This window comes from Lactuca virosa, chromosome 4 (genome assembly GCF_052849685.1).
Source record: "Lactuca virosa cultivar CGN04683 chromosome 4, Lactuca_virosa_CGN04683_v6, whole genome shotgun sequence".
Lineage (NCBI taxonomy): Eukaryota > Viridiplantae > Streptophyta > Magnoliopsida > Asterales > Asteraceae > Lactuca > Lactuca virosa.
The window spans coordinates 102,019,018-102,031,074 of record NC_136429.1 but is presented as its reverse complement, the minus strand read 5'-3'; the positions used below and the strand labels follow the sequence as shown (position 1 = coordinate 102,031,074).

The 12,057-nt window shown below is 37.7% G+C and overlaps 1 pseudogene; it reads right to left on the bottom strand.

Annotated features, from left to right (window-relative positions):
* Positions 1-8,955: 8,955 nt before the first annotated feature.
* On the bottom strand, positions 8,956-10,023 carry LOC145106807 (ethylene-responsive transcription factor 4 pseudogene; annotated as a pseudogene).
* Positions 10,024-12,057: the final 2,034 nt, after the last annotated feature.

The window sequence follows — 12,057 nt, the reverse complement described above, 5'->3', positions numbered from 1 at the left end:
GCTGAAATTTTACTCAAGCCTCCTCTCTCTCCTCAAGTCTTCTTGCTACTAGGGTTTTGGGTATAAGCCATTAGAGGCATCCATCCTTTGGTGCTAGCTATCCAAGATTTTGAAGAAGGATTCTACTTTGATTATTTGCAATAATAATCAAAAGGTATGTAACCCTAATTTGATATGAATTTCGATTTCATAGCCTCTCTCCTAGGTTTTCTTGATATTCATAGTTAGTTGTTATCAATAGAGAAAACATAGGTCCATTATAGGTTGCATGTGAACTTAAGGGTTTAAGTGTTTTTCCGCTACATGTTATATTTTATTACCTAGAAAACCCATCAGAAACAAGAAAAATATATGTAACACCGTAAATTTTCAAACAAATTTTTCATTTTAAAATCGCATACTTTTCATAGCATATTGTATAAAAAGCTCATTTATTCAAATTACAAAACACAACTCCATTAATAATCCAGGATCCTCAAAACATAACTCGTTCTCTGGTGTGTACAATCAAGCCGGTGCCGTCCCGCGATCCTGAGAAACCTGAAACACATAACACATAACACATAACACGGTAAGCACAAAGCTTAGTGAGTTCCCCAAAATACCACATACAAGATATTAGCCACTCGAGGCTATAACTCTGTAAGACCTTCCGGTCAATGTGTATTAGTGGGACCTTCCGGTCCCACAACTCTGGTAGACCTTCCGGTCCTACCCATGATGACCTTCCGGTCCTAACTCTGTAGACCTTCCGGTCCAAACTCTGTTGGCCTTCCGGTCCAAACTCTGTTGACCTTTCGGTCCAAACTCTGCAAGCTCAGGACATAACATAAACGTATCACATAGGTAACATACATCAAACTCTGTTGACCTTCCGGTCCAAACTCTACAAGCTCAGGACATAGCATATACATATCACATAGATAACATACATCTCATAACCCTTATAACCACATAAGACCTTCCGGTCACACATAATTACCACTCTAGGTAAAGTATAGTGAGAAGACTCACCTCGACTAGCACGTAACCGACAAGCACTCGGAAATCTTGGACTAGCCTCCGCCTAACACATAAGACAAGCATTTCAATCATTATCCGCTTTATTACTCATTTACTCCTTAAGTCCTCTTTTCCCCTTTCTTACCCTCGGGATGGGCAAAAGTCTATTTTACCCCTCATTGGTCCTTCCTGCCTCTTATTGACCCACCCAGGAAGTCAACAGAAAACCAGACTGAGTCAACAGTCAAGGTTGACCTGACTCGCCGAGTGCACACTTGTGACTCGCCGAGTCCACTCGTATTCTCCACGTTCATCCTAGGGTTCACTCAGCTCACTGAGTTGACTCCCAACTCGCTGAGTTAACACTGGGTCCAGGCTACTAGGTCACACCCGCTACGACTCGCCGAGTCATTCCAAGGACTCGGCGAGTTGGCTCCATCGGATTTCTCATTCAACCACCTGAGGTCAGATCTGTAACTCTAACTCATAGATCTGACCTCCTAATACCCAAAAGTCACATAAAGGTCCGATCTTGATATCCATGCATAGCATATTTTGCTCTATATGCCATTTAGACTCCATTAAAGCTTCCTAACTTCAAAACCTCATGCTTGCACAACAATGGCTTCCTACTTTCTGACTCTCTGGATCATACACGATCCAAATCTATGGCATACTCAGAAGAGGGGGTTTGATGCACCCAAAACCCCACCAAAAGTGATATGAGCCCTAATTTCTCATACTCAAAGGATCTATTCAATAAGACAGGAAAGGTAAGGGCTTCATACCTTGATCTGAAGCTGAAGATGGGGATGAAATAGATCCACAAGCTCTCTTCTTGATCCTTGCAACACCCTTGATCTTCTCCCCAAGTAATGACCTCCAATGAGCCCCTTTCCATCTCTTGCTCACTAATGACTCTAGGGTTTCTCTGAAGTGACGAATGACACTGATGGGGGTGTCAAGGAGGCTATAAGTGCCTTTAAATAGGCCCAGGTGTAACATACACGTTTTGAAATCGTGTTATGTAAATTAAAAAGTTAATAATATTATGAAATATTATGAGAAATTGAGTGTTGAGTTCTAACAGATAGTTTTTACTAGAAATGAAGTAAAACTATGTTTAGAATCACTCATAAAATATTGGAAGTCTTATGAGATTCCAATTAAAAGCCAAATAGTGAAATTTAGCGAAAATATAAAATTTGAAATAAGTAAAATTTTATTAGTGAAAGTTGTAGATAATCTCGTTAGAAACATGTAGGCGAAAACCTCGTCAAAATCCGAGTTATAACGAAGAAGTTATGACCAGTCGAAGATCCGCGATAAAACCGGCACGGTGCCGAATGACGTAAAAAGTGAGTTTTTGATAAACTACTTTTTAGCCTTAGTGATCTAAATGAAAGTCGTAGTATTCGTTAAACCGAGAAGTTCGATAAAAAGAACGCCAAAATCTGACTTCGTATGAGGAAGTTATGATTTTTACAAGTTTCAGCTTAGCAGTAGACAGCTAAAAACTCGAATTTTAGATCGAGTGATTTTTAGCCGACACAACCTAAACGATAATCGAAGGTCTCGTCATTAGTAGTACAACGGTAAAAAGTCTGACGAAAACGGACGTCGGATGAAGAAGTTATGAATTTTTAACGGATTTACCAGTCCCGGTCTGTTAAAAATAATAATATAAAAATAAAGTCAAAATTTTCCAACGAAGTCTAAACAAAAGTTGTAGAGCATAATCTTCTCTACGCGTGCATATAAAGAACATCAAAAACGGAGCTCGTATGAGAAAGTTATGGATTTTACAAGATTTGGCACAATTTTCGAGAAAAATCGCATGAATAGTGATTGCCACGTCACCCTCGCTCGGAGCTGGCCACGTGTCCGAAGCTGCTGCGTGGCATGTCCGAGAAGCGATGCGTGTCGCACAGGTGTCCGAAGAAAGCCATGTGATCCGCACATGAAACCCACGTGATCCGACCCGCGTGTAGGCTTCTGATTCGACCGAGGAGGAGGCCCAATCCGAAGCGAGCATGTGTCCGAACCGAGCCTCGCCCTGCTGACAGCTGGTCCGAGCCTCGCATGCGAACCTCTCGCTTCCCAGCCTCGGATCCGAAGCTCCGGATCTCCTCCCCTATAAATAGTGGCCTTGCGAGACATCCCGACTAACTTTGGAAATTTCACACTTTTTCACCCTTTTTCAATATTTTTACTATCCCGACATCCCCCGAAGCCCCGGTACTTATTCCAAAGCCCGAAACGTGCCCCGAGATTCCCGAGAAGCCCGAAAAATTTATTTTTTCGGTTTCGAAGCTCTACCTTTGCAGAGCCCGGTTTTCAAGAAAACTCCCGGTTTTCAACGATGAAAGTCATATTTAGAGCCGAAGTGCTGCCCAAATTATTATTTTGACCCCCGGTTAATTCACGTTGAGTTTAATATGTAGAAACAATTGTATGTTATGTGTTATATGTGCTATATGCTTTTCCATGTTATCATCTCGAGTTGTTGTATCCGCTATTTTTATAGCAAAGCTATACCTCTGACTTGAAGTGTATGACATAGGCATCACTTGGGTATTGGTATGAACCGTTGACCATGAAGTGTATGACATAGGCATCACTTTGGCTTCGGTAGAATAATATTCCTGAGTATTTTCCCGTGTTATTTTTATTTCTGCTATTTATGATAGCAAAGTTATACCTTTGACCATGTGATCAGTTTAAGAACTCAGATTCACAGTGGCACTGGTATGTAGCCTCTGGCCATGTAGAGCATGTCCCCCAGTAAGTGAATGACTCTATTCTATGGCATTGGCAGATGGTTAGACAGGGCGTGAAAACCTGAAATCTACCAAAATGTTAATCCGAAGTTGTATGTCTTCTGTGCCATTTGGGCCAAAGCTTTATTGATTGTATATCAAGTATGGAAATTGTTACGTCTCAGTGATTGATATGGAAAAATTTTCGCAGTATGCCTTTGTTGTTCCTTGCTCCTATTTGCTTCTGCCATATTGGTGGCATAACGTTATATTGTATCTATTATTGAACTCACTAAGCGTTAGCACTTACCCCTCCCAATGTTTTAACATAATGCAGGCAATAAGCACCCAGTATAGTTGGAAGACTTAGAATAGTTGTAATATTATTTTTGTATTTTGGTTTAGGTTTGTATAGATTTACAATATCCTGGGTAGTCATGTAAAATCTCAAAACATAGTCGGTTTGTATCCAATCTTTTGTAATGACTTTATCAATGTAAAAATATTGTTTTATGAATATGCATGTAACATGTTTTGGAGTAACTATATTGTCAAGTATGAAAGTTTGGGTCTTTCAGAAATATGAAAGTATAGAAAGGGGTTCTTTCACCAGGCCCGAGAGAATTAGGGTTTCTGCCAACAGCGTTGACTCGACGAGCCATCTCTCCGACTCGTCGAGTCCATTCGTTAACCACGTCACCAAGTCGCGACCCTACTCGACGAGTTGAGGCACCAACTCGTTGAGTCTCTCCAAAATTCTTGAATTAAATACTCAAAACAATATACCTGGTTAACTGGATGTTACAATATACCTTTGTAGTCCTTTGAAACCTTCTTGAATCTTGAAAAAAAGAGGATTGCTAAGAGTCTAAACTAGAACTCCTCTTTCATGGTCGCACCCATGAAGCAAATGAGCAACCATTGACAAGCTCCAAAACTGCAGAACGCTCAACCCTAAACAATTAGGGTTCTGATCGTAAACCATGATGCGGCCAAAGAACTTTCATGTCGCGACGTAAGGGTTTCAGGATTTTAAGAGTGGTTATGAGGAAAACGAAATTTCTAGGGTTTGAATCATCAAAACTCGTTTATATGGCTCCTCTAATTATTTGGGAGGATTAGAAACCCTTATTGGATAATTACTTGGTCGCTAAGTAATTATCCATAAGTTTCACCATTATCCTAAAGATCTGACTTTTAAATCTTCGTACTTAAACCCCTTAAGTCAACAAGTTTATAATTAATTAATTCAACCCTAAATTAACTAACAAACTAGATCACAATAAAACTCTCGTGTCATTTCTTGCTAATATTTGTCCTTACGTGTAAACCAAAAATACCCTATGATTAATAATAATATTACTAACCATTGTGACTGTAAGCACTATCTCTTCCAACAAATTACTCAAGTGAAAAATCAGTCCACTATAAAATTAAACTTGAGTGGTTATCAAAGCAAGAGATAGATAAACATTACTAGTTTTTCGAGACATCTTTTGGGACATACTCAAATCTCTTATTATTCAATCAATGAATAAAATATGGCTCATCATTCAGTCAATGCATAAAATGTCAACAAATGTCTTATTAGCAGAAAGGTTGGGCGAAAAATGTCGACATAAAGTTTATCATCGACTTTTACACCCATTGTTGGTGGCAGTCCTGACCACTAAAAGTTTCATGTAATAAAAAGGATACATATGTGACCATTTTTAATTCTTTTGGATAGAAGATCACCTGAACATAAAAAATATGAAAATTTTGACAAACAAAGTTTAATAACATAACACAAATTCTAATCATTTAAGGGCAATTAATAACATGTAAAACAAACCACCTAAATTTTTTGAACATATCCTTACCAAAAAAAATTGAACATGTTCTTTTTGTAATTTCAAACACATTAAAAGTGGCAGTCATATTAGTTACGAACACGTTCTTTCAATTACTTTTGAAAATGTTCTAAGCTATTAAATTTATCAAAATTGAAATAAAAAACATATAGGAGAAATGCTTACTTTGATTGGGTAAACCATTAGAATAAAAACAATCTCCAATTTTTTTTGTAATTATCGAACATGTTTTTGGCATTTGCGAACATGTTCTTCGTATTTTCGAAGTTGATTTAGAGGAAATTTTGAAGAAGTTCTTTTGAAGTAGTATTTGTTGGGGTTATATTCAAAAATTAGCTATGAGTTCAACAACGGAAGCATTTTAAAATGAATATCATAAACTAGTTTATTTCCCACCAATGATCATCTTGCAATCAAATGAAAGATTAAAACCATCATATAAAGAAAACGAACTGCAACCTTTGAAGACTTTGATTCCTCTCTAGAGGTTGGAAGTTGATGGAGATGGAAAAAGGTTCTCTAGAAGTATCCACCAAGCAAGTATTACCACCAAAGATTCTAGTATTCGCTTGTCTTAAGTACTTTTTAAGCCTCTAAGAGCTAATACCAAATTACTCTTAAAGGATAATAACATTAAACACCCAAATCTACAAAAACAATTTGCAAGAAAGATGAGAGGGAAAGACCCTTGACACTTTCGTCATTTAGAGAGAAAAAGAGGAAGAAAAAATAGCTTCAAAGTATTGCAATTCTTCTCTTTATATACATACACATATGTACCACGGACTATACTAGTAATTAAAGAAAGCATGGCATCTTATGACAAACATGGGTGAAAGAAGGTAAAATAACACTCAAACTCCCACTCTCCTTGGTAATCAATGGTAATGAGGATAGTGATGAGAGACTTGTGTGTGTTTTACTCCATTTAAATTTCTAGCATATGCATCTCTTATTATATAAATTAACTTTATATAAATGGACTTCAATAGGTCCAAAAAGACGTACACAACATATAAACCATACAATATGAATTTCTAGTTGTTTTTCTCTCTTAGAAAATATTACTTCCATAAATAATAATTTCTCAATTAAAACAAGAGTTGATAATATTTATTAGTAATAAAATTCTAATAAATTATCTATAAGTGTCTACTTGTTATAATGTGTGACCCTATATGATCATATATTATTAGTAAATATCATTCTACAATGATTTTGAGTATATAGATCTTTCAATTTATTATTAGCAACATTTCACTGCCTATAATAACACACGACGAAATGTCATTCGTCAATATCAAATTTCCAAAAGCTTAAAGCTACAGTTGATGTATAAGGTAACTTATCAGTTATCCCTTTGTTACTGACATTCTGTTGAACATGAGATTTGAATCGCAATAAATTTCATTTGGTGTTCAACTTTGGGTAACACGCGTAAGATGTCTAACTTTCAACACATAAGAGGAACAAATCCCATACTGACTACATACGCCTCTTATATAGTTCATACCATACCTGAAAATGACATTTATAACTTCCTGGTCAAAGTACATTTAACCATGTCAAAGCATAGTATTCCTTACACTCGAATCCCAATATAATCTTGGGTGTTAAGGATATAAAGATAGTACATTTGTCAAGTATCATTCATGATAGCGATCCATAAGATGATCTTGAAACGAGTTATTGTTGGTAATTTTAGTATTGTCAACATATTTTAGTGTAATAATTATTGTTATCGAGGCAGGTCGGAATCAGTTAGCCATCAGAGATTGGAGGTACGGAGTGTACACTCGGAGTGTTAAATGTGAACTCGAGTATACGGGGGTCCGGAGGCAGTGCCTCTGGATGCGAGTTTCCAAGGGGCAGCGCCCGTGGCGGGGTCTAGGGACAAGCCCCCTAGCGGGGTCTAAGGGGTAGATCCCCTCGGGGCAGTTCCCCAAAATCTGAATAGATTTCTATATAAGAAAAGATTCCACCCATGCATTTTCCCGCCAAAAAGCCTACTGATGACATCATGATGATGTAGGCTTCGGTTATGTGAAATAACTAATCATTTTGGCGCCATTTTGAAGGCAACCGATTTTAACCATTTTTCTTTCATGTATAAATAACTTGTGAATGATCCAGGAAAAGGGTTGAACTTTGGTACATACGAAAGTGATCATTTTCAGTTATCTGTCTCTCAAGTACACATAACATCACAAGGTATTCTGTATTTAAGATTTGGATTAGGCCTATAATTCAAATATGATTTCTTGGATTATCCCACTTCTGAATTCATGTACCCCAGACTATAAGTGATGAATTACAGATTTCAGAAAGTATTCAAAACACGACCCTTGAATCTATCTAAGTAATATGAATTGTTATCAAGATTCCCTATTTCTAACAGTTATGTCCAAAACTTGTTCTTTGAAAAGTACACATGATTATTGGTTGCACATTTTGCCCACTTTCATCTTAATTAATATCCCTAGATCCTTGAAGGTGACCATTCAATGTCGGCAGGTTGTAGAGGCGGAGACATGTTCCAGCTGAAGCCGCATCCTGCCCAATTCTCTTTCTTATTTCCTTATTTCCAATCCTCTTTCTTTTTTCCTTCTTTGATTCCAACACCAAACGGGTTAAAGAACCCACCAATGTACCTTTTTCCGGTACCTGGCAAGGGGGTGGTATACCAGCTGTGCCAGAGTGCCACCTCAACACCTTCCCAATTAAACCGCTACCTTCTCCAGGCTTGACTACCTTCACACTAATAATAAGGGCATTCGTTATACCCACCACTAACCACTATAGTGATGGGTGCCAACTCATTATCACATTTAACCACTAAAAGGTGGGGATGATGTTAATATTTGTAGTTAGTGGGCACGTAGACCACGAACCATTTCGTAACAAGCATACCAGATGGTCTAATACCTTAGATTATACTCTCGTGCCTATTTGTTTTTTTAAGAACATAAATCATTTTAGTTTTTTTAGAAGGGCGAAATATTGATTTACGCATTTGTCAAGGGTTGTTATAAAATAATTCTTGCTTCATAGAAACAAAAGAAAATGTAAATTCGAAAATTACGATCAAATACGATTTGGTCAAAAATATACAACTAGTCAAACAGAAAGGGCATTCAAGTCTTTTAGACTTCAAGACTTTTAGCATTTTTCTCACCCTAGTCTAAAAGTGAAACAAAAACACAGCCGTAAGTGGGCGACAATAACATACGTGTCAATCATGCCGACACCAACAACTCAAATCTCGTGTGCCGTCCGTACAAAATGGAACTGCCGGAAATTGAAACACTAGGAACATGAACATCACATATAGACTATCATCGGAAAAAAGTCACCGGAAATTCCATTGAACAAAAATTACATATTACACGACAAGATAAGCGTTTAACGAACAACAATTCGAGAAATTACTCTGCAAAGTTTCTCTACATGTCGCAAAAAAAAGGGAGATCTGGTTTTGTATTTACTGCCGACGGTGATGCTAATTGATCGGCGATACATGATCACCACCGCTAAACGACGTTGCCGTATTCCTACCCGGTTAAGTAAAAACGTAATATTCCTAATTACGGTTTCAGATTTACTAATTCAAGATGAATATGAATATCAAGAATCCACCGGCGGTGGAAAGTTGAGATCGATTGTGACGCCGACGCGTCGAGCTGGAGGCGACGGCTTCAAGTCAACAACTGATGATGACGCAGAGTCGTCGCTCTTCGCAACACTAGCAGACTGCCGGAAAATGACCGACGATCTGTCGCAATTGGTTATGTGGCGAGCAGATGGTTTGGATCCTCCGTTGAAATAAAACATCTGGTTCGCCGGCGGCGAATAAAAGCCGGCACCGGGGACGGTGGAGAACCGGGGTTGGTTATGATTATGGTGGTGGTGGTGGTTGTAGGGAAACTGGACTACGAAGGGAGGAGGGCTACCGTACGACAGGTTGAGATCCAAAAGCGGAACCACCGGTTCAGGGTCGCGACTCGACGATTCAACCGTACTGGTCTGACTCGGGCTCCGCTGATTCGGACACGTTTGTAGCTTCAACAAACCAAGATCATCATGTGTCGGAAAATTAGTCTTGGCTTTAGCACCACGAAACTCACGCGCCGCCGCGTCGTAAGCCCTAGCAGCCTCCTCCGCCGTATCAAAAGTTCCCAACCACACACGGCTTTTCTTCCCCGGATCACGGATCTCAGCGGCGTACCTCCCCCATGGCCGTTTCCTAACTCCTCTAAAATGCGGCTCTTTCGCACCAACACTAACACCAAGTCCGGCGGGGTGGCCGTTAGGTTTTCCGGCACCGGTGGATCGCTCTTTCGGCGCCATTAATGGAAAAATAAAAAGGTAAGATTTGGAGAATGGAGGCAGTTTGGGGGAAGGAAAGGAGGGTGAAGGGTTGATTAAATAGGGCAGGGGTCAACGGATGGTTTGACTAAAAGGTGGGGCGGCAGCGTGTGGGGTTTCGTGGCGGAGATGAGAATGGGGAATATTTTAATAAATATAAAATGAATACGGCGGTATATACATACGAGGATTATACGATATTATTAATTTATTCTTATTTATTATATCCAAATGCGGCTTAAAGTGAAATTGTATGCACACCCGCAAATTCAGGGTTGTTGCAACGCACGCGCTTTGTGTGTATCGTTTTCAAATGGAGAAATGTTTGTTAGTGAAGTATATGTTACCAAATGAGGGTCATTTTCATTTGTGTGAAGATGTTAGTAAAGTTTGTTACCACATGACACCCATTTTCATTTACTTTGATTGGTGTTATATGAATCCAACGTAACCACCGTAATAACTAATAATTTGTAATAACTAACATTGTGCAACATGTAAATATTGGTTTTTTATTTTTGTAAATAATTTAAATAGATTGGTTTAATTTTTAATCCAACATTTAATACTTAATAATTGCTATAAATTCTAATATATCATTAAGACTCTTAGTTTTATCTACATAACTATATATATAAAAATTTGTTTGAATGCAATGTCTATAAGACAGAGCAAAATTTCGGTTTAAAAAATCTTTTTTTTTTGTATTGTTCAAAAAATATATTTTTATATCATTCTAAGTTATGTTTTTTACATTTCTACTAATGAAATATAAAGTTCAACAAACATTTAAATCGACAAAAAAACAGATAAAAAATATCATTTTCGGTGGACCATAAATATCATTCGGTTTCGGAACTGTTTATATAGTTGTAAGTGTCATAAAACACTGAATTCGATGATAAATTCATCATAATTCATCTTAATATAAAAATCATTGAAATACAAAACTCGTCCAAATTTATTATTAAATATTTTTTCTATTTTTTCTTTTATACTTAATTTGTTGGTTAAGTTAGATTTTCTATCACAGTTTTTACTACGTAATACTATGTATGAATCCAAATATATTATTAAGACGGTAACATCTTTATTCCCGGTATGTACTTTATTTTGGTTTTATTTTGCTTTTTCGTTGAAATCTGAAAATTGAGAATCTGGAATTAATCGTAAAAGACGCGAGGCGCCTTTTATAGGGCGTGGGGCGACCCGACCCATGGTTTTCATGTCTCTTTAGGATTTTGGGGGGTATTTAAGCATCATTAACCCCTAGGGTTAGCTCACTCTCAACCTCCATTACACCTAAAGAGAACTTCATAAACGCTAAACACATCTTTCTCTTGTTTTGAGCTTAGAATCCATTTTAGGAGCTTATTTGTCATTGTTTTGAGTGAACTTGAAGGTCGAGGTGTTTATTGTGTGCATTGAAGGAAGGCTCAAGTGTAGATCCAACAAGGTTGCATTATTTCTAGACTTTTGTGAGTAAAAAGATTCAAACTTGCTCTTTGACTAATTAGATCTTGCTATATGTCTTGTTATGAACTTTTTGGTTCATTTTGTTGGTGATCTTGGAGTTGAGAGGACTCCAACACCTTTTGACAATTTGAGATGCTTCTTGGACCCCATGGACTAGGAAAGTTATGATCTTTTGCCTTCCCAATAGGTCATGCAAGTTATCTTAATCATTTAGGTCATTTTGGTGTAATAAAGTTTAGATCATGAATGTTTGTGTAGTCTTAATGGATAAAGTTGGAAACTTTATCTATTAATACCTTATTAAGGACCATAATTTGAAGTTTGAGCTTTAACTTAATGGAAAAGTCAAGTTTCCCTTGTGATTATGGCTTAGACGTGGTGTGTCTTTCTCTGGCGTGACACGTCTTATGAAGTCTTATGATGCGTGTCTGTTTTAGGCTAGAGACCCGACTATTTTGTCTAGTAGTGGGCGTGGGGCACATGTTTGACTAAATGTTGACTAAGTTTGACTTTGTGTCAAACTTTAGGGTTTTGGGTCCTGGAATGAGGTTTGACTTTACTAAATGTCTAGGTGGTTCGTGAGACCGACCTTTACTCTATTC